Source organism: Anas acuta, chromosome 7 (genome assembly GCF_963932015.1).
Source record: "Anas acuta chromosome 7, bAnaAcu1.1, whole genome shotgun sequence".
In the NCBI taxonomy this organism is placed as follows: domain Eukaryota; kingdom Metazoa; phylum Chordata; class Aves; order Anseriformes; family Anatidae; genus Anas; species Anas acuta.
The window spans coordinates 12,800,194-12,827,778 of NC_088985.1; the positions used below are offsets into that span (position 1 = coordinate 12,800,194).

General features: G+C 35.9%; 1 long non-coding RNA gene across 2 annotated transcripts in view; it reads right to left on the reverse strand.

The window, feature by feature from the left end:
* Window positions 1-27,585, reverse strand: part of LOC137859786 (uncharacterized) — a 170,267-nt gene that overhangs the window by 28,491 nt on the left and 114,191 nt on the right. For both annotated transcript variants that reach the window (XR_011098550.1, XR_011098549.1), the window contains exon 4: window positions 24,736-24,834. This is a non-coding gene — a long non-coding RNA (uncharacterized lncRNA). The remainder of the gene's footprint in view (window positions 1-24,735; window positions 24,835-27,585) is intronic.

Genomic DNA, 27,585 nt, shown 5'->3' on the forward strand with positions numbered 1-27,585 from the left:
AGAATACAGTTCTGTGGATTTAGTGGAAATGGAAAGCATAGGAGGGATGTCACCAATCATTACACTAGTTAGCATTAGTCAGAGTCAAAGGTAGTGCTGAAACAGAAACAGAAGGAAATATGAAATTGCTTTTCAGCCCAGTGCTGGAGCATTGCCGTGTGGAATCACAGGGAACACACTGAGGAAAAAATGTATTAAAAACCAAGCAATATGTTCCAAAAGAGACAACCCATCCCTGCTTTCTTTCAGGGACTCACAACAGAGCACTGGAACTCCTAAAGGAAAAATTCAGTAATTTCAGCTATAACTTCTGAACAAATGAATAAAAAGCTTCAATGGAATAAAACAGAGCAATAGACCCTTCTGAGTCTGTGTATTTAGGCAACAGAAGCAATTAATTTCATCAGTACATGAGAAGAAGATGGGTAAACATATGACTCCAGTGAAACAGATCATATATCCAGTTTCATTAGGAATTTTCACAGCAATCATCTGCATCATTGTTACTTTAATTAAACACACATTAACAAGATGGAAGCAAAAGTAACACACAGGAGGGACAGAGCAAGTAGCTAGCAGTGAGAGGCAGAGTGAATGGGACTGTCCCTTTCAACAGCACTGCAGAATTACAGCAAATGCTGGCTCTAACCTCAGCCTGGGCATGAGCTACTCAGAAGCTACAATCAGAAAACCAACAGTGTTAAATAGGCTCTGCAGCATGTCTCTCCTCCAACATACAAGCACCAACAGAACGCACTCAAACTCTTAGGAAATCTAATAAGACAATGACTTATATCTGTCCCTATTGGCAGAAAGTGATATATAACTAAACCAGAGGACATAACTGAAGATGGAAGCAAAAACAGTCTTCAAAATTTCTGAAAGAATTACAGGGTGAGGAGATTGCTAGGCAAAAACAATTAATGCATTTATCAATTGTGCCTTCATAAAAAGTTGTACTCCCCAGCACCGTCTACTTTCCAGATGGAAATAGATTAAATTAATTGGGTTAAGCATGTTTTGCTAATAGCACTGCACAAATAGTATTCACAAAGCTACAGTGAACAGGTACAGCAGCTTTGTGAGGGAGCTACCCAGGCAAAGGACTATATAAGTCCCATTTTTATATAGACTAATTACTTATAGATTTTTCTTATGCAGAGCAGAAAAGGAATAATTTTCTAAATGGTAACTGCTTCTCATAAGTTCTTGTTACTCTATAGCCAACCTCATTCCTCCCTTACCAGCTTTGAGAAGCAGAATTTATCACTTTGGTGAGGAGAGCCTTAGCTTTGAAAATAGACTGCTATTATGACTACTTTCTGGTTTTTGTAAGTGGAAGTTTAGTTTCTTAAGTTACAATTCCAGAACCGGTCATTCTTCTAAATGTAATTGTAAAATGTTCCCCAAATCCTACAGTAACAGATGGCTTAGAAGTATGTGCAGATACAGGAGTCCTACTGAAAGCTGTGATACAAATGAGCAGCCAGACTCAGATTTTGCTCCCCAGTACTGCCCAAAGGTGTTTAGAGAGGATCCTTTCAATTCAATCATGAGGAGACATACATACAACTGAAAACAAATACAAGTCCCATTGACTGGTGTTTCCTATTGGCTCCAAGAGTAGGAATATACTTTTTCTGAACACATGCCTAAAAGACTTTTCTTTGATACAAAGGAGTATGGAATTGGCTTCTTTACATACGATGGGCACATCTGTATGCTGCAGTTGAGTATCTGTCCAGTACAATTAAAGCTTCATTTGTTTAGTTTGAATGGTAAGTTGAAATAGCTCTGATGCTGAGCAAAGCTGAAGCTGGTCTTCATAAACTTAAGACAAAGTCTGACAGGAAATATTATTTTAACTTGGTCCTGTCTTCATACTGCTGTGCCCTAAGCTTATACAATTTGTAAAAACAAAAATAATTTTGCAAAATACTTTCACTACAGTACTTGCTAAAAATGGCTTTTTATATCTCAGACTGAACACTTTACTGTATCTTCAATGTAAACATTGCAACTGTAAACATGAAACCTGTTCTAGAGGGCTCTACTCTAGCACACCTTCCAGATCTTACAGAATCTTACAACATTCAAAGCCTTAAAAAAAAAAAAAAAAAAAAAGGAGAGCAAACACTGATATTGTTGTTTAGCGTGCTACCAGAGCAGAACTGGGAAGATGAGAGTGCTCTGGAAAATCAACTTCATAAGCGAAAACAAATTTGACTGTTCAGAGTGATGAGTACACACAGCTGAGGGCACTGTTCTGAACTGGTTTGGCACAACCCAAATCCCAACTACCACAGTCATTTCCTCCTCCCTCCCACTCCTTCCTTCTTTTCCCTTTTGCCATCATTGGCACACATGTAGCCACACCACAAACCGGGTTCGGGGAAGTGTTTCTGCTGAAAATTAGCTGAGAAGAAGGAGAAACAGACAATGAGGGTCAACAGGAGCAGCCTGCAATTAGATTGTTCTAAACTAATCTTGAACTGATACTCCTACTGTTCAAAGAGGCTATTCCTCTATCAAGATGTCCACAGAGTCAGCTACCCTATTTAATTGCACATGCATAGCTAAAAGCTATAAAAGAGAGAGGAAGGAGATAGCCTTGTCTGAAACTTTATAATGCAACCTGCTGCACTGTAGACATAATAAAATTATTTGCTAAGCCAGTCCACACATTAGAAGAGCAGCTGCCTAGTGCCTAACTATGAAATTACTCTGTAAATGAAAAGCAGGAATAAAGAGTAGCCAAATGGAAAAATACTTCCTGACCCAGCTAAAGAAAACCATTTACAACAGTTTCCCAGCACAGAGCAAGAAAAAGAGTGCATGCACAGCACTTAGATGTAGAGACTGAACTTCAGGACAGTCTGCAAAGAGATATTTTGAAAGGATGCTTCAAAGACAGTTACCTGTTAAAGAAAAAGTGGACTTTTCATTGACTATATATTATCATGAAGAAGAATATTCAGGATCTAAAACTGATCATGTTACAGCAAGCAACTGATGATGTATTAAGATCAATAATATAAAATCATCTGCATTTCCATATCACCTTTCATCCAGCGCTCCCCAAGTTCTGTACAAATGATATATAACTGTTGTGAATCAAGGTGAATTCTCCAAAGTCAGTAAAGAGACCATATTATAAAATGAATCCATCCTTGGGATACAGGCATGAAATTAAATCATTTTATAGGCACAGAGACATTAGAATACTTGCCCCGTCTTATGACAAACAGAAGACAGACCCTAAGGTGTCATTCTTTACCCAGTGAAATAAAATTACAAATATGGTATTTGACTTGCCTTGTGTTTTTCACCATAGTAGTCCAATTCCCAGCAAGTTTAAATTATCCTAATTTCAATTATCTTAATGGATCTATGGCAATTTACTGACATGAATGATCTGCCTTAAGTACTCTGATGCCCATTCAGCTATAACTAGGGGAATTCAATTCTAATTATTACTCATATTGCCCCCTCCCCCAAAAAAAGAAAAAAAAAAAAAAAAGAAAAGAAAAAGTTTTAAACTTCTGGCCATAACAGCTGTGGGACTATGTTAAGTGAAAATAAGTGCCTGCATCCTTAATCTTGTCATCACATAGCTAATTAAAAACATGTCTCCATTTTGGAGGCCCAGGCTTTGGAAAAATACAGGTTTTGGCAGGCTTGTCCTAGTTTCTAGTGTATGTTTTTTTCATGTTATGCAGTTTTGGATTGATAGCACTTTGCACAGAAAAGGAACAAGGGATGTAATATTTTCTACAGATACACATGGAGAGTTGAGCATGTAATTTGCACTGTGCTGTGTGCACTGTACTCCTAAGAAGAACAATGCTGTTAATATAACAATTCTGTACCTGGCTACCATCACGTTTTTTTTTTCTTTATTTTTTCCAGCACATCTATCAATTCAGTAAAAGTCCCATGCCTTTCAAATGAGCCCTACATGTATGCAGAATGAAATCAACACGTAAAGAGGCCACAAATGGTCTGTTGACCAACTGGTTCTCTTGGATGCTGCAACTGGAATAACTATTACTGAACATTTTCTCAAAGTCATATTTTAAGATCACAGCAGGGACAGGGATGGAAGCCAAGTCCCTAGAACTTCCAGTCTGTGCCCTAAACTTTGGAGAGCTGCATATTTTTAAAGAGAGATCTGGACTATCAAAGGAACGACAAGTATCAGAACTCATGGTCTCTGCTTCAGAGAAGGACACATCTGTAATGCAGCTCTCCCTAATTTCCAAGGCCATTCACTGGATGTGTCGGGCTTTCTCATTGCTTACTTTCATGAGGTATGCAAAGCTCAAGTCTTGACCCTCCTTGTGAATAGTGAAGAAGTTGTTCTGTGACAAATTATTTCAGTAAGCGGCCAACTCCCCTCTGTTACAATTTTTAAAGAACTTAATTCACATAAATAAAAAGAAAAGGCTTTGTTACTCATTAAACATGATATGGAAAAATACGGAAATGCTCAAGTATTAAATCCATTCCTATTTGTGCATACTTGGTCAGAATGACTGCATTAGCCCTCATGTGTAGGCAAACTATTATTTTGGAATTAGTCTGTGATAATTACATGTCTCTCAACATTTTGCAACATAAATTGATTTAACAGTTCATCCTGATTTCCCATGCTACAAAAAATCATGTCATGGTACTATTGGTAGCAAAATAGCTGGTATTACCAAAGATCACCAGAAATTGTGTGTGGAGGTACTCATTACTGGGAGTAGATTGAACAGAATATGACGAAGCAGCAATAAATAAATAATCCAGTAACAAAAATGAGTAAATACATGCTAATACAAGAAGATGATATCTACCTCCCATGGTGTATACTGCTTCTTTCCCCTCAAAAAGTCAAAAAAAAAAAAAAAGCCACATAAATTAAGTCACGCAAAATAACTAGTCATGCTAATAAATAAAAAAAATCTAGTGCATATATATACAGTGTATATAGTGTATACATTTTTTTTATTATTATTATTTGAGACATTCAACTATTACCTGCTTGAGATGCCTGTCTGAAAATCTGAATGTTTGGTAACCACATCTACCATGAAGCAGCAAACAGGCACAATATCTTTTCCTATAGAGTGAAAATGGAAGAAAAGGCTCATTTGTATAATGCATGACCCAGGGCTGACTCAATTTCCTTCTACAGTTAACAAATTTAATCAACACCCTGTCACCACTTGACTTTTTGAGAAGACTTCTGAGATTTAATGAGCTCAACTTGGAAGTGCCAATGGACCAATATGGACATGGGAATTATTCAAGACTTCTGCAAAACAAAAAATTACAGAAAACATACTGTTTGGCAGAAAATGAACTCAAGTTTTTCTCAGAATGTGGAGCTCTCTGGATAGAAAGTAATAAGAAATAAATAATTTTTGCCAGTAGCACTGAAAAATAGCCAAGCTTAGACATTAATATGCATAAATTAATTACATATAAGGTTTAAAAGAAAAAATATAAAATTACTTCATAATGGAAATTGCTTCTGACGTTGTCTGAAATTCTAGTGAACATAAACTAACAGATAAGAATAGATGTTTCTTCCATTAAAATCAGAAGAGAGGTGAGTCTATCTGCATCTTGATGCAAAGTCATAACGGCTTAGCAAACTAATATATAATGCAAACTAATTTTACAGCTCTTTTCTTATGGACGTTTTTTTTTGTGCATCAGATTTTTGCAGTTGATTCAAAATAATAATGTATTCGTGCTATTTTTATTGAGATGAGGCATGATATCACAAAATTTAAAGTTCTATTCTTAATAAATGATACCTTTGAAAACTGCCACTACTGCATATTCCACCATGAAATTTTTGCTGCAATACAACTGATTATGGTTGTTCAACAGGAGCAGAATTAGAATTCTCAAGAATTTATAATATTAATGAAAAGAGTCTGAGGATATAAAATGGAGGAAGGAAACAGCACAGAAAGGATAATTGAAATGAGAATGGGTGACAGTTAAAATCAAATAAAATATCTAATTTTCAAGGGAAGAAATTAAGAAACATGACCAGAGTTTGCTACCTGTTAAGTTTTAAGAGATACTTAAAACCTATCTGAGTTACAACAACATATGAGAGTCCAGGCAGAGAGCCAGCCATGTAATAAACTGGACGAATTTTAAGCAAAGGAGCAGCCATCCAGACAGCAGTAAGCAGAAGAAAATGGACATGGAAGGACCAATCAATATGTAGACCAATATGGCAAAAGGCATTTTAGTACCTTCATGCTTTCTGAAAGAGATTATTACAATAAGAATAATTGATTGTTTTGGTTGATATTATTGGATCGAACATTGTGGTACTTGGCTAATTTTTATTCAGCAGAGCTGCCAACTGACTGTGTGGTAGTCATTCAGCATCAGTCCAGTTTTGGCCCAGGGTTTTCATTACTGTATTTCTGTTTGGATAGTCTCAGATGCAGAGAGAGGGTCACTAAGCTAACATTTCTTTTGGAAGGCATTTATACATATTTGTAGGAATGTGATTTCAAGCACAGTATTATTCTATGCTACACTGAGCATGATTAAAATGCATGATTCTTCCAACATTTCTTTCAACGCACCCCTCACCCCAAATAAAAATAAGACAGCAGATGCAAACTCAGCACGAGGGTTAGGAGTAGGCCTTGCTCAGAAATCCGGGAAATAATATAAACATCATTAATAAGGCCCTTGCTGTGCCATCTTTAAAAACTTTAGAATCATGGCCACAATGCCACAAATACAGGCTAAATTTTGCAATTGCATTTTTACAAATGTAAGGTGCACTGTCATGTAAATTGCAGGTATTTCTTCCTAATGTCAGTAAAAAGAAAAAAAATACATTAAATTAGAGTGAAAGGACTCAAAAAGAAAACAGGGAGAATATAGCATAAATATGTAAAAAAGCATACTACACAGACTTGAACTTCATCTTCTGAGGCTTCAGAGGCCTACAGTTTTAATACTTCATCTTAATACATAAGTTTAATACTGTTCTAAGGGCCTAAGGTGCAAATATGTATGTTACACATGGTATGGAAACAGCAATTCTCAATGACCTGCAGGCCAGTCAAAAAACAGTCGGCAGTGAAGTAACTAGACATTGAAGTTGCTTTAGGAGAAAGTTTCATAAATTTAACTGTTGAGCCCCTCTGAAGGGGCCTGGGCTGCTCACAAGAAACTAAGGATTGTCCCCAGGAAATGAGGCAGAGGAATACATGTACATTTGCTTCAATTCAGGTGGAAATTCTAACCACCCCTTAGCCTAAATCTTCACAGATATGTGAGTGTCAGTAACAGGTTTCAAAAAGAATCCTCTGCTCAGTTTCAAAAACACTGTGAAAACAATATAAAATCACCTCTTCTTCCTACTGCAGCAGCAAAATCAGTAACACTGACTTGATTTAAAATCACTTTTGATGCCATCACACTCATCTACACAACCAAAGGCATATATTTTTAAACAACTGCTACTGAAAATTAAAAGATATTTTGGGAAAAAATATCCTCTCAAGAACTGATCAGCAAAGTAATTTAAAACTTAATTAAAACATTTTTAAATTAATTAAAATTAATTTAAAATATTCATCTAATTGAAACTTCAAATCAGTTGGTCAAATCATTAGTAGCTGCTAAGTTAAATCAAACCAGCTGTTGCAGAAACAGCTAATGATTAATTACTAACTTTTTTGATATTTGCTGAGAAAAGTATCATACATGCAAAGAGGGAAAGACGTGAGTAAACATAAAAGATTACGAACAAAATGGTGAAGCCAAAAAAAGGAAGCAGAAGATGCTGGATGAGGTATTAAAGATGCAAACTGAAAAAAATGTTTCAAATTGTATTTCAAATTCAACTTGCATTATTTGTTAGTATTACTCCAACTTGCAACATCATACTTCCTATTTTTATACCATTAGGGAAGGAAACTGTTGTCCTAATCACAGGTTTTAGAAGTTATCTTGGTTTCTCAAAAGAAAGACAGAGAGGGAAAACCACAAACAAACACAAAAAAAAAAAAAAAATGCTTGGGAACTGCCTCACCTCTTGGGTAGAGTTTGTGTTGGAAGGACAGGAAACATTTTCCTTAAAAACTAAGTTTGAAAACATCCCTGAAAAAACCTGGCCAATATCTGAAATGCTGACATACCCCACTGTATAACTTAGAACTGACTCCTCAGCAAAATGTATGGTAAAAGTAATAAAAGAAACAAATTTCTTAAGTTTTTAAAAAGTTGTAAACAATAGTAATAAAAAAGAAATAGGGCAGATCTCTGTATATAATGATACCACAGCATGCATTTTGGAGACTCTAATTCAGACTGTTTTTCCAAATGGAGTAGAAACATACAAATCAATCCCTTTCCATTCAAAACAGTGTCCTCACTGAAACGTATACTATAGCTATTAATGAACATGAACAGTGTGCACAAGCACCTGCATTGGGGTGTAAAGTTAGTTTTAAAAGCATTTGCCTGGTTCCTTATCAATGACTTGGAAAGGGCAGTTGGTGGTTAACATCTCACCTTCTGATCAAGAACTCAGGGCAAGCAAGATCAGTCACTGCAATACTGTTTATCATTTAACCATCATGCTCCTATCTCAGTTTACAGTACATGCATTTCTTTTTCCATACATGGAGAAAAAAATAGAAATTGACACTGCTCATGGATCCTCTTGTATATATGTTTATACTCAAGATGATTAAAATACTTTCAAAAAAAATAATCTACTTTGTGAAAAAAATAACGTTAAAGAAGTTGTAAGAGAAGAGAGAGAATATGACTAGGAAGGTCTGGATAATTTTTCTTTAAAGCTAGTTTGTCCAAATAATCTTATACTGAGTATTCCCTTGCTTGAAAATATAAATGTCTAAAGCCCTAGAAAGAGGCATGAAACCATAAATAAATGTGGTATTTAACCAGGAAGACATGACACAAATAATTTCTGAACCATTAATGAATGTCTCGAGTGCATTGTAAGGGATGGGGCCAAAGGTCTAGATTGTCTTATCTTTCTCATAAAATGGGAATTATAGAAAATATTGGAAGAGGGCATCAGGGAAGTCACATTCCTGTGTTTCCAGAGGGATGTCATGGTTAAAATACAGTTCATGGCCAAGTTGAGAGTCCATTTTTGGTCAAAGTCTAATTAATTTCTTAATGAAATTAAGACATTAAATGTGGCCATATCCTGGTCTGGGTTTAAATTGGAAAGTTTACCTTTCATCAGTCATAAAATTCATTTCTAACTTGTTATGCAACCTGGCATGGGGACCTGAGAGCTTTCCACTCTCACTCAAATTTACGATCAGTCCAGACAGCAACCTAAACTTTTATTTGAACAAATATCTATGGGAACTTGAAGCTGAGTTACACCAGGGACACTTGCTCAGAATAGCAAGAAGATGGAAGGCACTAGCCTTCAGCACCCCCTTTTTTTTTTTTTTTTTTTTTTTTTTTTTTTTTTGAGTCATGTGAAGAATTTTGGTGAAATACGTAGTCACCATTTTAATTTATTTTTTTTTTTTTAAACTCAGTAGCCACATCCAACACTGGGTTCTATGCACAGATCCTTTCTGTTCTTGTATTTACCACAGGGGCCTTTGCATCCTTCCCCTTTGCACACTGACTACCTGCTGGGACAGCTTTCTCCACCTCCCTTGTAGCTCCAGCACAAGGGCAGAGTCCTTTCACAGTGGCACTGAAGCGGTTTGCAGCCTCATGATTACAATCAAAATCTAAAGCAACCTTACAAACTATCCCTCATCTGCAAACCATTCATGCAAATTAATTCAACATGCACATTTATTGTAGTGGTGCATTTCTACAGTGAGTTAAATATATATATATATATATATACACATATATATATATATACACATATATATATATGTGTGTGTGTGTGTATTATCCAGCTTTTATTTGGGCAACACATTCTTTTTGCCATCTCAATAGCTGGCTTGTAAGTTACATATTTTTTATTTATCACTGTACTACAACTAGGATTATTAATTCGATTTTTTTCAAAATCTACTAATATTTTAAGCAAGGAACTAAACTGTAGGAACCTCTACCAATAATTCCGCCCACAGAGCATTCAGATTTCTGAGAGGCTCTGTTAACCAGATTGTTAACATGTTCACTGAATGTTGTCTGAAAGTAATAACATTTCATTTCCAGTATGTGATTTGTTCCTCCTAAGTGGGTGGCTATAAGGAGTTGTGAGAAAACCTGAAAGGATAAGGTATTATTATATATTTATCTTCAATTTCAGAAACAACAAACTACCCAAAGGATTTAATCTGACACTTTAATCTTCATATTGATTAGGGGCAGATGGAAGAATTTGTTTAGCTTGTTTTTAAGCTGTGATTTTCTACATCAGCATTATGACTCCTGTTTGTTGGCTGTCTCAAAAACAGATCAACACAGAAATATTTAGTTGTAACAAACCAATCACCCTCCACAGCCACAGAGGAAAAGCCACAAAGTTAGCGTCAGTCCTCAGTCAATTCTCAAGGCAACCTATGAACAGAGCACTTTATCAAATAGATGTGACAGAGGTTAGAGGTGAATAACCCTTGTTCTGGTCTCTTTGTAGGTGGAAGGCATTTAATCGCATCAGACATATGCACCCTTTCCAGAGAAGGAAAAAAAAACACCTTCCGAGGATCTCTGTTTCCTTGAAACAGCAATAGTTTACTACTGACTAGTAAACTTTGGAACACATAAAAATGTACACTGAGAGTAGCTTGTAAAAATGTTATGTAAAACAGCCTGTTTATCACATTTTTGCATGTACTAAATAAACATTTCTAAACAAATGCTTGCCAGTCTTTATAGCAACAAAATGGTTAAAAGTGCAAAGCTTACACTGGGTTGGATTAAAAAAAAAATCCCAACAAATTACCCAGCCAAAGTCTGCAGGGATTTTGAGTGCACACCATGATGTCACACAGCAGCTGGACAGCAGGGAGCTCTGCTGAAAGGCCACTGACAACACATGAGACTCACTGGGGAAAATGGTCTTTCTGACTTGCTTTCTAATCCTCCTCCTCACAGCTGACAGCCCTGACACCTCATACAAGGCTAAAAATTAAGGAGTTATAAAATGAGTGAACAAAAGTCTCAAAGTCTAACAGATTTTGAGCACAAGAATTCTGCTGGCAATCAGTCTTTGAGCAAGGGACTCATAAAAGCTTAATTTTAAAATGCAACTTTTCTAAAAATTAGCATCCCCTTTTCACAATTTTTAGACAGAGATTACAAGTGTTCTTCTTTTGTAACACATTCTCATGACACAAGTCATCTGCTAAACAGCTTAAGTCTTAAAATGTTTCAAAGCACCAAGAACACATTTTTCTTCTTAAAGCTCCAACTCAATACAGTTTAGGATTATTCTAATTAGCGTTGAATATCCTTGTTTTGAGAATGGGAAGGAAAAAAAAAAAAAACACACAACCAGAGTTCATGAGACTAAAAGTAATCACTTTTTTTTTTCAGAGCCACTTAAAAGAAAAAACAATAAAAGCAGCCAAAAGTGGGCAAGTGGCCTCATCAGGAAGGTTTGTAGGCCACTATTCTGCCACACAACAAAGGCTGCGCGTGCTTTGCAGTAATCACGTTTTCACAAAGAGTCTGAAGGTTGTTCTGGGGGTACCAGAGTCAGAGAAAAGGAGTTGCTGGCTAATGAACCCTAGGATTCCAAAACATGGATATGAAAATGACATACAAGGTTAACATCCAATCCAGCATAGCTGAACATGGTTCCCTACGTTTTCTTGACATTTTTCTCAGTCTGTTCTCCTTGTCTCAACTGGGATCTTTTCTCTTGAGACTCAGTTCTCCAGTCTAATAAAACTTCCTGTCAGCAAACTTCTCTTGATATTCAGCCTAAATTTCTCCTTTCTCAGTGACAGCATGTTATTCTACATCACAACATCCATTTGCAAGAAGATAAATTCTTTTTGGTTTTGTTGTTTATCCTTCACAAATATTTAATAACAGTTATGTTCTTAACTGGATAGGCTTTAAACATATAAATCCAATAAATCAGTCCTGAGGATTTCTCTGTCTTTGTTCTTTTGTTGTTGTTGTTGTTGTTGTTGTTTTGTTTTACTTTTCAGTCCCTGAACTTGCAATACATTTTCTAATACCGAAAATCCCATAAGAGTGTAAGAGTGAAGAGGGAGTGGAAGGGGAGAGCAGGTTGCCTGGAATCAATTTTCCCAAAATTTGTTCCTAAAGCAAAATAATGATGTTTTACTGAATATATATATATGTGTGTGTGTATGTATACATATATCATATATATATATATATATATATATTTTTTTTCCTTGGGTGCTTTTTCAGGGTTCAGAATTTACAGTTTCTACTGTAAACCTAAGAGACACAAAACTTTCTAGTTCATGCCAATAATTCTTATTGCAACAGCATTTCCACTGGGTGACAAACAAAATAAGTTGTCTGGTAACATTTCAGTCTCCAATCTGAGCTTTCCCAGTGCTATCACCGTAACTGTTTGAAGTACATGCAGCTGTCATGTACTGCATGAGTGTACACCATAATCAGTCAAAACAGCTACTGGTAATGTATTAGTTAAGTACACAAACAAGTCTTGGCAGGAGACAGAAAATCCAGCAGTCTTTCAGAACTCATCTTCCACTGTAAGTGGAGTTTAATAGGACGAGCCTTGTGGGCATTTTTAGAACTTACAAAAACACAAAGTGTCTTCATTGTCAATACTCATTCAAATCACATTCTATCATGATATTTAATTACCAAATTTCTGACAAACTCTGCACACCTACAATAAGGCACATGCTGAGGTGTGACATTCTGAAGCACCAGATAAACCTGTATTTAATTTTTAATTTGCAAAGCACTTTTTCTTTACCAGCTTGGCTAATGCCTTTAGATCAGTCACCTACATAACCATCTATTCAGGATGTTGGTATTTTTAAAAAAAAAGAAAAATTAATTTCTGCCAAAGCCATATTGTTGTGTTTGTTTTTTTTTTGAAGTGACAAATGTAATGCACAAAGGAAATATTAAACATACTAACTGAATACAGGCACAAAAATATTTACGAAGCCAATCAAGATTTTCTGATTTTAATCTGTTATCTTATTTATATTGTAGAATTTCCTAGAAATTGTAAATTATGGAATTTGATGAATTTTAAATTTTTTCTTAGGCTAAAGATTGAAAAAATATATAAAGCTGTTCCTCTATTATAGACCCTCTGCTTTTGTATTGTTCTCTTCTCATATATCCAGTGAGAGTCAAGACAAAGTATTATGGAAAAAAAAAAAAGCACCAACAAAAACTGTGTGCATTTATTGTTGCTCAGTAACAGGCACACAGAAGACCAATACACAAAAATTTGGAATAAGTCTGAACCAGCTGGAGGGAGAAGGGATCTTTGCTCAACAGGCCAGGTGCATTGCACTCTGGCTGTGGGCTTGGCTTTTCCTTTCTTTCTTTTTTCCCCCCCCCCCCTCTAATGGCACAAGCAGGATACTTAGCCATCAATGTTTTTCAGCATGACCCTTTGTATGACTTCTTTTTTCCCCTCACATCCTTACCTTATTTCCCATTAGACTTATAGTATTAAATATCAATTTCATATTGTATATAGAACTATGAAGGGAAAGAAAGTACACATATCAATGCAATTACCACCACCACCAATATCAACAAAAGCTTTTAAATAGGAGTGCTGATGAGGAATCTAATGTTTTCATTTACCTGCCATGAAAACTGAGTTGACTGTACCTAAAATAACCTCAGAGTCAGAAGGCTCTGCAGTTTTAGACAGTTCCCACAATGATGAAAAAACAAAAACAAAACAAAACAAAAAAAACAGTGTTTGTATTAAACCAACACGATGATGCTCTTTCAGAGGAACTGTGAAACAATGACAACAGAAGAGATTAGGAAGTATTTAGCTGAGCTAAGATTACAAGAGAAATTTGTACAGACGTTTACGATGAAGAGGATTAAGTGGAAGCTTAAGGTCTCTTTCTGTTAGGTCATTCCCTAAACATATGCTTTCCTTGGTTCTTCACACTTTTTTTCCTCTCTTACTAATCCAACTATTTCACTGGGACACAGACATACTTTTAATTTACATTTAGCTAACGTTAACATTCTGGCTAGTTGGAAACATTTATTTAGTAGAGAAGAAATATAAGGCATATGCAAGCATCTGAACAGTTTTCAGCTCTTACCTTCTGTGATCCCATGCACTCTCTATACACACAAACAAACACATTTAAACACTGACCTTTTACATTTACTAATCTCAGTTTTAAAGATCTTGTGTAATTACAAAGGCCAAACTTTTACAGCAGTAGCTAGAGCCAATTTTGATAATTATGCTTGGGTGGATTTAAACTGAACTAGTTTTAGGAGTAGGTAAAAATGCTACAAAGGCAGTCTAAATATACTCTTTTGTAGTTACATCCAAATGTACAGAGGAAAAATATGATAATACAAATAATACATTACAATTTTTAAGCTTAATCTTTAACCAAACATTGGGAAAAAAGGTGGCATTATGATTGTATTAATGAATAGGACTGTTGACCTATCAGACTATGTACAAGCGGTAATGATGGGAACATGAAATATGTCCATAGGATATTGTGGTTGCGTTTAGCAGACCTTCACAGCCCCATTTGCTGCCCTATACATGGGAGGGCTCAATCCCCAGCCCTCCTAGCTGCAGACTCAGAGGTGAGGCAGCCAGCAAGCACTCAGGAAACAGCAGGACAGAAACGGGCCGAACTTCTCCCTCTGAGTACAAAGAAACTTGTCACTGTTGCTGGCAATTAGTCTATCAGTGACTTTTTTTTTTTTAATTAGAAACACCCTCAACAAGAATTACCTCAAACAAGTGTCTGAAGAGCAAAGCAGGGGCCAGAAGCTTTATTTTAACCATGTATAACCCTATACCGAATGGTAATTAAGAACTAGTTCCCTGTTCTCTTCCTTCTAACAGAGTTTATTGACCGATATCCATCTTCATAGATCATTGAAAGAACTCAGTAGGCTGCTGAGAAATGCTGAAAGGCACAGACTATTCTTTTCTTCAAGTCCTGTACCATTAGAAGTGTCACTGCATACAGCTAAAAGCTACTGACCATTATTTTTCATTTTGGAGAAAACAATAGGAACAAGGGCCTACTCCAAAGCCCATTGTACTTTGAATATTTGTATTCATTTGACATTATGCTACTTTTGAATCAGGTTTTACATTCATAAATATCAGAGAACATTGCTGAAGAACTAATGTAAGTGAAGTGGCCTGCAATCCTTGAACAAAGCAGACCTTCCTTCCCTATCATCATTATTCACTAGGCATGGCAGAATGAAGGGCTGAAAGGATCAAAGAGCAGAGCAGCAGCAGTGTCTACTAATAATTGACGGTGTAAGCAACACTACTAATCAAAGGAGAAGTACAGGACACTGTAAAGGACACACATAAGGTTTTCTGCCTTAGCTAGGCTTGTTTAAACCAGGACCAATCTAGCAAAATGAAAGAGTGTACTTTAAACAGAAGGAAACTTTTAGGTAAAACAAGTGGGAGTGATGTTGCACTAGCTAAAATTAAAAATAAACCTTAAAATGAAACATTTTCAGCTATTATACTGTACCAAAATAGCTTTTCAATTGGGGGGGTGGGGAAATGCTAGTGGGTAAGAAGGAGATGAAAGAAACCCACTGGTGTTGCCCTAGATTGTCAAAGGAAATGGTTGAAAGGAAAGCATTGGCTGATATCCTGCCCTTTATTGACTTTGATTCAGGAAAAAATGATGGTGAAAGTGTGCTTGCCATTTTAACCATTCACGCAGAAGAAAAATATCTGTACATTTTAGCTTTTAATTATCTTATTTTATAAATATTTTTAAATCTTATTTTTATGAATTTATTCTCATTGTAGTCAGTATTTATTGCCTTTAATGTCAAACAAGGAAAAGCGTTGCCCAAATGACTAAAATCCTCTGATAAAAGTTAATAAAAGGTTGCCAAACTATATGTGAAGAACTCTGTTCTCTTTCTCCAAGCAACAAATGCATTATTTAGATTTACCAAAACACTTTGAACTTGACCTAGAATACTCGGTTCTAGCACAGAAGGCATTTAGTTTCTACTGCTTGTCTAAGCATTGACTCACCTACCTGAAGCGTCAAAACCAACTTCCGTTAATGAGAGCTAGAATAGCCAGTTGTATAGTGTAAACTTTTTGCATCTTGCCTACCAAATGATACTCAAAGGCTACCACAAAAACAGCAGTTAATATTTTGTCTTTACTGAAATAAAGCTTTTAGCCATATCAACATTCAATTCAACATCCTGAATTTGTCAAGTCTGCTTCTGAGGAATAGAGTGTCCCCTGTGTGTGCTCTCCTGCTAAACACTCACAAATAGATTTTAAATATTTTACTAAACAAAGTTCAGTATGATACTTTGCTGCCAAAACATACTTCAAAGCAATTTCAGCTGACCAAATAAAATATTCCACAGTCTCAGTTCAAACATATTCTGCTATTTAATTATTTTTATTATTTTTACTACTAACTCCACATTTAACATAAGCTACAAATATCTCAAGTCTTCACACTACTGTGTTTCAAAGCCAGGAAGAGTATGCAGTGAACAAGTTGTTGTTTTCATGGTTGCCCTGGAGCCATTATCAAATCGCTACACTGCCAACACCTGGCTCAGATAAAAAAAGTCTGTAATTATTTTGTGTAGCAGTATATAGTTGATAGTTGAAAATACCACAATAAAAAAAAAAAAAAAAAAAAAAAAGCTGAGAAAGAGATGTAAGAGATGTCAATGAAGGCAGTTTCACAAAAAGTAGAACTGCCTGTTCCAAATGCACCTGGCAGAAACGCACTAGCCTGCTAGCAACAGGAAGTTTAAAACATCAAGATCTGTCTTACAATTAAATATTTACAATGATAAATGAAGTATCATACTAAACACTTAGCATTCAGATGGAAAATGACTAAGAAAACCACTTTTGCCCATTTGTGGTTGTCTGAAAGAAGGTCAGCTTCATCCTTAGTATAAGGCAAAAGTCATTTTTGATGTAATTCATTATCCATTGACAAAGAGGTTGCAGCACGAATAAACGTGACCCATTTCCTTTAGAAACCCTCAAACTCCTTATTTTTATTTTTTCAGAATACAACAGAATAGTCTTCCATACTGGTAAATGCAAGCACTACCAGTACTGTTTTCCTGATAAATTCCAAATGAAGGAAACGTCATGAAAGTTCATGTTTCTCCAAGGAATGGTCACAGCCCTAGTAGCACAAACATTGTGTTACTGCTTACTCAACAGGAGCTGTGAAATCAAAGGGTTTGATTCCTTTTCTTACCATTCTAAGGCTTCAGAAGTCATTGACCAGTGTTAACTGTAGCAGTTAACATAATACCCACAAGTTATGACTGAGAAGGCTTAGCCAAGTGAATTCCGTGTATTCCAGTTTCTTAGCCAGCCTGTAGAAGTTAATATTTTTGTATTTGATTACTGTTCTTTCCATGATAGCGTAGCTAGCATATCTGGTAAGAGAGCTAAGTAGTTTAACTATATCAACAAGGTATTTCTCTCCAAATTACAGGTAATACAAATCGCTTCTTGTAGTGCTCACAATCAGATGATCCCTTGTACAAACAGTTTAAGGTAGTGGTGGATACCATCATCTCCTGTGCAACCTGTTTCTTCTGCACAATCGATGTTTTTTCATCATCCATTCACATCCCAGGTAACTTCCGTGCAAATTAAACAAAAATTAATTTCCGCTGCCATTCTTAACATATTTCATCACAAGATTGCACTGATATTACAGCGGGAAAAATTTAAACAGAGTAAGCAGCTTTGTTTGCCATTCACGGTTACTACTTAATGTAATATATCACTATTTTGTGCAATACCCAGGCTGATGATAAAAGAACCGGTAAAAATAATTCTTTGTTTTGCTATGTTTGATCTTCTACTCAAACTGAATTTAATTTAAAAGTATAATAGGCCAACAGAAAATATTTTTCCCTAATTGAGATGTACCATCTGCTGCAGTAATCAGCAAAACACATCTCAACTCATTTGGATGTTAGATGCACTGTTTTTGTGCAACTGGCAACAGGAAATATGATCATGATTAAAATACACAGTAATTTTTTTCCTATCGATATTTGTTTTACACATGCACTCAGTGGAGCTGCTATTGGTAAAATTAACTCGTCCTGCTTTTCTCCTATCCCAAGTACGTTTTATTGGTATTGCATCCATGGAGAGTCTAAAATAGGGATTGTAAAAGTAAATTTAAGTGATCTTTAGATGGGGAACTATCTGAATATTCTCTATTCGTAATTTTCACATGACACCTGTGCAGGTAATTTACACAAAGCGACATCCTAAATTACTTCTCTAAATTTTGAAATAGTTTACATATTGTAACACGAATGCACTTATTATATTATAAATACCTACAATTTTGAAGTGGGCTTGCTAGTTTGAAATATTGTTCACTTACTCCACATACCAAACCAACTGTGGTTCAGAGGTTGGAAGTCTATGCTTTGTTCAAATTCACCTGTAAATATTGACCAAACCTTGAGGCTCTTACATGGGTAGAGCCCAGTTGTTCTTCCAGCAACTCAGCTTGCATGCTGCAACATGCACTAATTGTAAGAGGAAAATGTTTCCAGAATAACTCACACCTGAGACAGACGGGGCTTCTTTACTGGAGACTTGCTTTTAAACTTCAGATAAACCAACTAGAAGTGTAACAATAAGAGGAATCATTTTAAACTGATGTAGATCTTGTACATGATGTAATCAATTGTAGGAGGGATTAACATGCCATGAAACCATGGCATTTTGTCTGTATCTCCTTGTTTTTCCCTCATAAAGCAAGATGCAGAAACATTTTAACCTCATACAAATTGAATTTTCACTTTGCTGCCTCTATGAACTGTATATGAATCAAGTCATCCATTCTTCTTGAACAGTTAGAGATCACTGGTGATCAAGGTGATCAATAGGCATCTTCTGTTTTGTAAGGCAGTTATAATGCTTGAAGTTTTCAAGGACTATTTTTCTGGGAAATAGAAATTTTAACTCAATTGAGTCATTGATTTATTGGAATTAGTTTAAAGGTAAGGTTCTTATTTTAAGTGCATTTTTATTTTATATGAGATTAATCCAGATTTACACTGAAATAGCTTTTGGTTTAGTTAAGTTATCTTTCATATTTTTGTCATGAAAGAGGGACCAAGGCACTGCTTCTAATGATAGACCATGGATAAAAAACATAACAGCTACATAATAAGCAAAGTTATGTGTGAATTCTTCTATGACAGAAGACAAACAAAGGCAAGATACCAAAATATGCACAAACTTAATTATTTTCTAGAATCTGTGCAAATGAAATAGCAGTTCAGAGCTCTGGTCCCTAAAGTTATCAATTCCCTTCTTTTCTGCCAAAACTAGACTTTATTTTATATTTAAATTACCCTTGTTATATATATACACATATTAATTAAGAGATATATGTGGAAAAAATAAAGATGACTTTAAGAGGAAGCAAGACGGTGTAAGGCGACTTTGGGAGGCATTCAAAGGTTCATCTAGTCTTGTAATATCTTAGCATTGCCAGCAATAATTCAGTATTGTGCTTTTTGCCTTCAGATCTCAAAACACAATGGAAATCTATTTTAGATGTAACAAATGTAGAAAAGTGGCATATCTCAGAAAAGAATTAACATTTTCCACTCTCCCACTGAATAACTATCAAACAATTTAAGTTTATATTAAACACATATGGTCAGCGGCTAAGATCAGAATCAGTATAAGAAAAGTCAACCATTGGTCAGCTGATCACATAATATATTCAGAAGTTTTGTACCTTCATTAACAGCACTGTTGTAAAGTTCAGCAGTCACTAAGATAATTTATTTAATTTACTTCAGTTCAGGTTTCAGGTTTTGATTGTTTGCATTGATATTTCCAATTGTGCAGTGATGATACTTTAGACTTACGTAAATCTTTTATTGTACTTTGCAGCTATTATTTAGCTGAAAGCATCTGGTACTTCTTTTGTGGTCTGTTGTTTTCTTTTAAACTGATTTAAGGATAATTATAATGTTCTTCATTGAACTCAGGCTCAAACTCTCAACTTCAGATACATAAAAAATAGAGCAAATTTGCTACATTTCAGTATTTTTTCATGTGTTTGAATGAAAAATGAATCATTGTCACAAACTCCTGAGTTCCAATCCAAAGTAGCATACAAATAAAACTATATTAATGAAGTTTTTTGTTTCTCATATTTCATTTTTAATTGAAAGAAAACAAAGATACATCCATTTAACTGTTTATATGTAGATTAACAAAGGGATTTATTTTCCTTTTCCAACTGAATATGCTTACTCCTGTGTTCTGTCCTGTATTCTATCACTGAAACATATATATATACACACATGTATGTGTGTGTATATACCCACACATGCACATATATATATGTATATATACATACATATATATATATAATGGAGGTATGGTTACTAGAATCATAGCTTCTTCTAGCAACTAGCATTGTTTCTGTGCTTTTACTTCCATGGCCTGCCTAGCTGACTTTATTCCACTAGTTAAAAGTTACAAAATACAGATCTGATATTTGGACCTCTTTTCCTTCTTTCCATCAGGGAAACTATTCATGTGTTGGCTGCATTTAAACCCATGCACATTGTCACCATACAAGCCATATGATTTTGCTCAAAATGTAGCATTTTCTCAAATATTATGAACTTATTTCTCTCACACCTTTTCATTCCGCTGTCCCCAATCTGGATTCTGTCAAAATTTAACTGTGGGAACAGAAGTCTTAAGAGAATACCTTGTTAATACTTATATGTGCTCTTATACATTACAAGAGCCTTCTCTTACATGAAAAAGCAGGTTTTCTGTGTCAGAGACAGACAGTCAATATGGTTGGGCAAAGCAGGAGGTAGAAGAGGATGAGAAAGATCCAATAACCAAAATAACTGTGCTCATGCATGAGCACAAACTCCAAGGTTGCAACTGTGGAAAAGCAGAAATCTCACGGTACAACATACAACATTCCCAGAAACTGTGTTCTAGACTCATATGGGTCTTGTGAGTTTAAACAATGGTTGTTCGCTACATTATGCACAAACACCATCCTAGTCTTCTTATTAATCTTCATGTATTAGTAACTAAAAAACACGCTACAAATCTGCTCTGTTTGCAATATGCTGAGCTTTTGGCTGTCTCCCCAGACAATCTGTGGATGCAAAATATGCAAAAGTCATTGTCACCAACACAGAGGTGAATGCTAGCCTTGTTTTCAATATTTCAGGGTCCTAACTTGGGGCCTATTAGTGAGAAGACAGAGTGTTTTATTATTTGAAAAGCTGCTCACTGTGATTTATGGCCTTGTATTAGTCTCCTCATCGTGAGATATTAGACAATCATACTGTGTCACAGACAATCCGAGCTGGGGAAAACACACAGCATTCATCTTCTCTTGCTATCTAGGACACTTCTTTTCATCTATTGTTTTTTTTTCCTCTGGCATATCATTTCCTTGTAATCAATTTAAATTGGAAACTTTAATGACCTTCTCTGCATGTTACAGTCGCCTTTCACCTGCTCTGGAAGGGATTTTCTGCAAGGAAATTAAAACCCCAAAACCTTTTAGAGTTTGCAGCATTTTTTCCTAAAAAAAAAAAAAAAAAAAAAGCATACCATCATATCTTTAATCTCGTTGGTGATTAAAGGGTTTTAGCTAAGATTCAAGATACTTTGTGTAAACATTTCTACACTTTAATTTATAAAAATGTTTCATTTGCATTAAAATTATTATTCTCATGTCTGTCTTTTAAAATAAGAATTTAATGAAAAAAAGAAAAACAGTGAAAAGAGATTTTAGAAATAAAGAGCAAAGGTTTCTACAAGCATAACGTCAGAAATAAAATTCTTCCTTGGGACTGTAAGATTCTAAAGAGCAGGTACACGGAGGTACAGAGCAGAATTACTGCCAACTGGTGACTTGAGGTTTTGTGGGGTTTTCTTTGCTTGATTTAAAAAACAAAACAAAGCAAAACTCAAGGCCAGTCACTAAACAAACCAATAAGGAAAAAAATAACCATTTGAGGTTGTTTTGATTCACTAAACAGGATCAGGTGTCAAGTGTACACAAAAAGATGTTCTTGCACTAGATTTTAAAATCTCTATATGAAAAAGAATGAATCAATGATAGGTTAAGTAATTCAGGTTGAAAAAAAAAAAATCAGAAGTATGAACAAGATCAATATATTCATACAGTAAAAATGTGATTTAATCTGAGGAGCATATAGTGAAGACTGAAGGGAAAAGAGTACCACAGACCTACACTTTCTACCTGTATGTTTAAACCCTTTAATGAGAAGGATGAGTTCAAATGGACAAATTTTCATGTCAGTAAAATACAGCAATCTGTGGAAAAATATTTACAGAATCACAGTATCCTCTGACAAGAAAGAAGATGAACAAAAATAATAATCTGAGGAGCTAGTTAGGGGAAAATAAGGAAAACGGGGAAAAAACTCCATTGGAAGTAACAGATTTTTTTAATCTGGAGCCAGCCAACAAGATTGTTGCCGTCTTTGTCTATCAAAAGAAATGTCAACATTATGCTTTATTCTAAGCTAACAAACAAACAAATGCAAAAAATGCATAGAATGAAAACAGATACTGACATTTGAAACTGCTCTGCCACAATGCAACTGCACGCCTTAGGCAGAGTCTCCTGCAGGTCATTTGAAATGATAAACCAAAAGGTCATATAGGATATAATAACTGATCTTTACAATTGTCTTTCTGAAAGATGTATAACCTGAGGACACATACACAATTGTTGAACTGCAGTAGTGAAGTCACAGCAATGAAAACTCGATGAGAGCAAGTTATGCTGGAGCACAGTATAAAGAGGTTATGGTTTTCTTTTTTATATAAAGCCTTGGAAACAAAATAGAGTATGGCTTTGAAGTGTAGCATGTAGATAGACACAAGTTAACATTTTCTCTTCTTACCTTCTAAGTACAACTTTTAAGTACAAGAGGCATTTCACTGGCAACCCCACTACATCCTATTTTACTAAGAGAAAAATAGGAGACAAAAATCCGGTATTTATGTTGTTTTAAAAAAACACTACCATAAAAGCACAGTCTTCTTATCAATCACATTTTTCCTCTCCTTCTATCCCCATACAAATGAACAAAAGAGTCATAGTCCCCAAATCAAGAGACTTGTGATGAAAATATTCCCCCACAATGGTAGGAAAGCTGTGCTGCTGGACTTGAGGAAGAGCAAGCGACAGAACAGAGAGCTCCCTTTGTCAAATGAACGTCCTAATAGCAGGCCACCAGGTAACTCCAAATTGCCCTCCCTTACATTCATCAAAATAGTTTCTGCCAACACCTCAGAAGCCTTCCCAAGAATATCTAAAGAAACATGACAGTTTTTCCCAAAAATGTGCGTTTCAAGCAACTGCAACCTAACTCTACGTGGGATAAAGTTTTAGGTTTTCACATCTTAAATACATAATGAGCTGAACTCAGAGCAAAAAATACCTAGTATTTAATTGTCCTAGGTGTTCAAGTGCCACTTACACACAAATTAAAAAAAAAAAAAAATAGAAACTGAAATAATTTGTGAAAAATGTCAACAGGATTTAGATCTGAATGTGCCACCGGTACTATTGAAATTTCACTTCCATCTTCTTTGCACTTCGTTTTGCCACTTAGACTAGGTCGACATGATTCATAGAGCAAACATTCACCTTCAAGCTGTGTTGAACAACGAGCACATAAAATTATCAAAATTATTCCAGAGACCACAAAAGGCTAAACCAAGAGAGCATTGAAATTTAACCAGGTGATTGATAAGGCTTTCACTGGCATTGTTATTTTGGGTTATGACATACATGTAATAAATGTCTTCGTGAAATGATTAAACCAGAAAAAATTGTCAGTGGTTCTATGAGTACATTATTTTGGAAAACAAAGCTAAAGCTGCTAATCCCTTTAGTCATTTCAAGACTGCTATTTCTCATCAGCCAAAGGTGCCATGTAAACTGTGCCATTATAGATATTCTTAGGTCACCATAAATTTTTCTGCAAGCAGAGACAGATTACTTTAGAGATGTGCTCTCCTATTCATGGTAAATCATTCCCACTGAAGTCTCAGATACAGAAATAGCCTTCCTCTTGTCCTCTGTGTTAACCCTTTGAACTTATTTAAAATATCTTTACATCAAGAAGCCTTAAGATGGTTGTCTTGCTGAAATCACTTGGTAGAGAGCTGGGCCATTTGACAGGAGCAAGGATGAATTGTGTGCTCACACAAAACAAAGTTGCAGGTGACAAACATAATTGTGAATCCAAGTGAAAAAAATCGTTCTAGATTTTCCACTGAAAAACGTGGTTTTTTTTAATGTAATAATAGACTACAAGCATTTTAATGCCTTTTTTTGTTTCACTTACCTTCAAAAAACACAGTTGCTGCATATCTTTGTGGTTTAAAAAATAAAATGGTTTTGTTGTGGCTCAAATTAAATACTCCATCGACCAATAAATTACCAAATAAAAAACAATGTTATATATTCTGTTTTTATGTGAGTAACATACCTGAAGTACTCAGGTGCCAGCAGGACACATCAGACAGCTACCCTGCCTTCAGAGCAGTCGTGATCAGGAGGGACAATGTACTTGACTGGAGCCCAGCAGCTGCCAATCAGAACAAAGAAAGCAAACATTAGCAGGGAAACACAGTTGGAGATGTCCATCTGGGCACTTTAGAAAGTCTTCACATACACATCAATATTTAAAGCCTTTTCTTCTTTTGTGCAAATCAGCAGGAAAATCTGTTTTAACCAGACTACAGACAGTCTGAGAAAGAAGCAATTAAAATCTGTTATCTGCGTCCTATCACTTTCACTTCAGGGATTTCTTTTCTCCCCACTCTGCAAAACTAACAACAGTACGAGTTATTGCCTTTATGATTTAACATTGCAGGGAGCATAAAGCAGCCCATCAGTTGTCAGTATTAGGGCTGCAGATAGGATGCAGTTGCAGGTATGGGCTGAGGATGAAGTGAAATAATTCTACACTAGGGCAGTTTCAGACTTGCACATATGCAGGTACACAGAACGGTACTCAAAAGTTATGCCAACAAATGGCAATATTTAGTAGCCTGGCCCTCTATTACTATTTCCTTGGCTGCATCAGACCACCAAAAAATAGAGGAGACATCATACTGATGCTTCATTTTGTGGTGGCTGTAAAGGCTCTGTGGCAAAATTCAGAGGATGAGCAGCAGCGGCGGGAGTCCCTCTGAAGTGAGCCAGCAGCAGTGCGAGCCACCACAAGCCATCATAAGGCTTACAGACAAGGCAACAGTCTGCCACACGTGTAACCTGGAATTTACAGCCAAAGCCAAAGGACAGCCAGTTTAAATCATGTCTGCCTGTGGATACAACATGCAGACTCCAATGTCACTGCCCCGGCCCAGGGTGCTGTTGACACCATTCCACACCCACAGTAATATATAAAGGTGCTCTGAGAGGCCATGGTTGCTCAAGCAAAGAGCTGCTCTAGCACAGCATGGGAATAACCTTGGGCCTCACCAACCAAGCAGGCAGAAGAGCTCAAGACAAGCCCATATAAAACATTTCCCTGCTTAATGTCCCCTGAGCTCAGCAGAGCTGGCTGAAATCCTCCAACAAATATTCTGTGAAGGCATGCCAACTGCTGAGCTGTTTGAACCCCTCCAGTATGACAAACTTTCAGTGAACCAATGGCAAATATCTGAAGGATTTTTAGCTAACATTTGCAGCCTTCTTCATCCTAATACTTCCACACTAATACAATAACTACAGTGCTCAAGAAAAAAAATATATAGGTTATTGATCCAACTGCTTTGAGATGTAATTGATTATTAACAGAAGCCAGTAAGAAATATTACCCTTTGGTTCAGTGCAGTGTAATTAGGGATATTAATCAATCCCACCTGTTTTCTTGTGTGAAATCTAATCTTTGCCAGGAAAAGTAGTCTGAGATCCCAAAGGATAATAAATACTGTAGCAAGTATTGGAATAACCATGTATAATAAGGCTAAATATAATTAAATATAATAACCAATTAATAGATGTTAGGTTCGATTACTTCATTTTCTTAAAAAAAAAAAAAAAAAAAATCCTTTCTATTTGAAAGATAACAAATTGCCACCATTGGAACTGACAATGATCAATGATTAAAAAAGACAAAGCATACTGGTAGCTAACAGCCTTTCTACAAATGAACATAAGTTGCTAGAAAGTTTTGTTGTTTTTTTTTTTTTGTTGTTGTTGTTGTTTTTGTTTTAAACAAATTGTATGTCAAAATGGTAAACTAACATCACGCAGAAATCAAAGGTGAAAGGACAGGCCCTGTCCCAAAATATTGTCTCCTTGGAAAAATAAACAAACACTGAAAACCAGATGGTACTCAGAGGAGGGGAAAAAAAAAAAGGCAGGAAAAAAAAAAAAAGGTAGCAGAATCTTCAGAGATTCTGGAATAAGTTCCCCAATGAAGCAGTAAAGACAGAGATGATTTTTTGGCCCAGCTTTGGTCTCATGTTCCCAAAACTTTAGAGAGAGCCTGTCTCACTCATGCAGTTTCTTAGCAGCTGTCCTCAAATGCCAGGGAGTTACTTCATGCCTCAGTACATCCTGGTGCTTGTCACTTCCCTATCTGCAAATACACACCTACTGATAAATCTTTCTTTGCATAAGATCACCGTCATTTTCAAACCACTTTCCTGGACTTTAAAGTGCATGCAACGCAACACATCACAAAGAGAACCTAAGGATTAATCAACAGGGTTCATACCCTTAAGTGTTGGGCTTCATCCAGCCTGTATTGTCCACTCTGAATGAAAGTATTCCCATCAGTACATTACTGCCACTTATTCTTAATGTACTCTTAAGCTTTTGTTGTGCAAGCATAAAGGGGACGAAGACGGACGAGGATGATCTTTCAGACCATTCTGCTTTCTAGTTTTTCTCCATGCGGAGGAATCTATGTGCATAAAGCACAGAGTAATAACACTAAGGATATCTGACTAGCCAAGAAATATTACTTCCAATAAATAACCCAGACTTCCCATATTCTTTGCAGTGTGGCTTTTTCCTCAAGTATTTATGCATCCATTAGAAAATCCCCTTCAGATTTCATCTGGAACATCAAGCATTAAATGAGGTTTCTAGGTGAAAAGACATACCAATATTTTGGTACAACAGAAAATTAAATGCCACCATCATAGGCACATAATTTTGTTGTTCCTATACATGTTATCAGATACTTAAGAAGCAACTGATAACCTTGGAATATGTGCAGGGAGCTCCAGCTTCTCTAAACGTAACCTGTGAGAAGCTTGATCTCCATCATGCCCTTATTCAGGACTCCCTAAATAGTGGCTTACAGGCCAGGGGCCGCAGG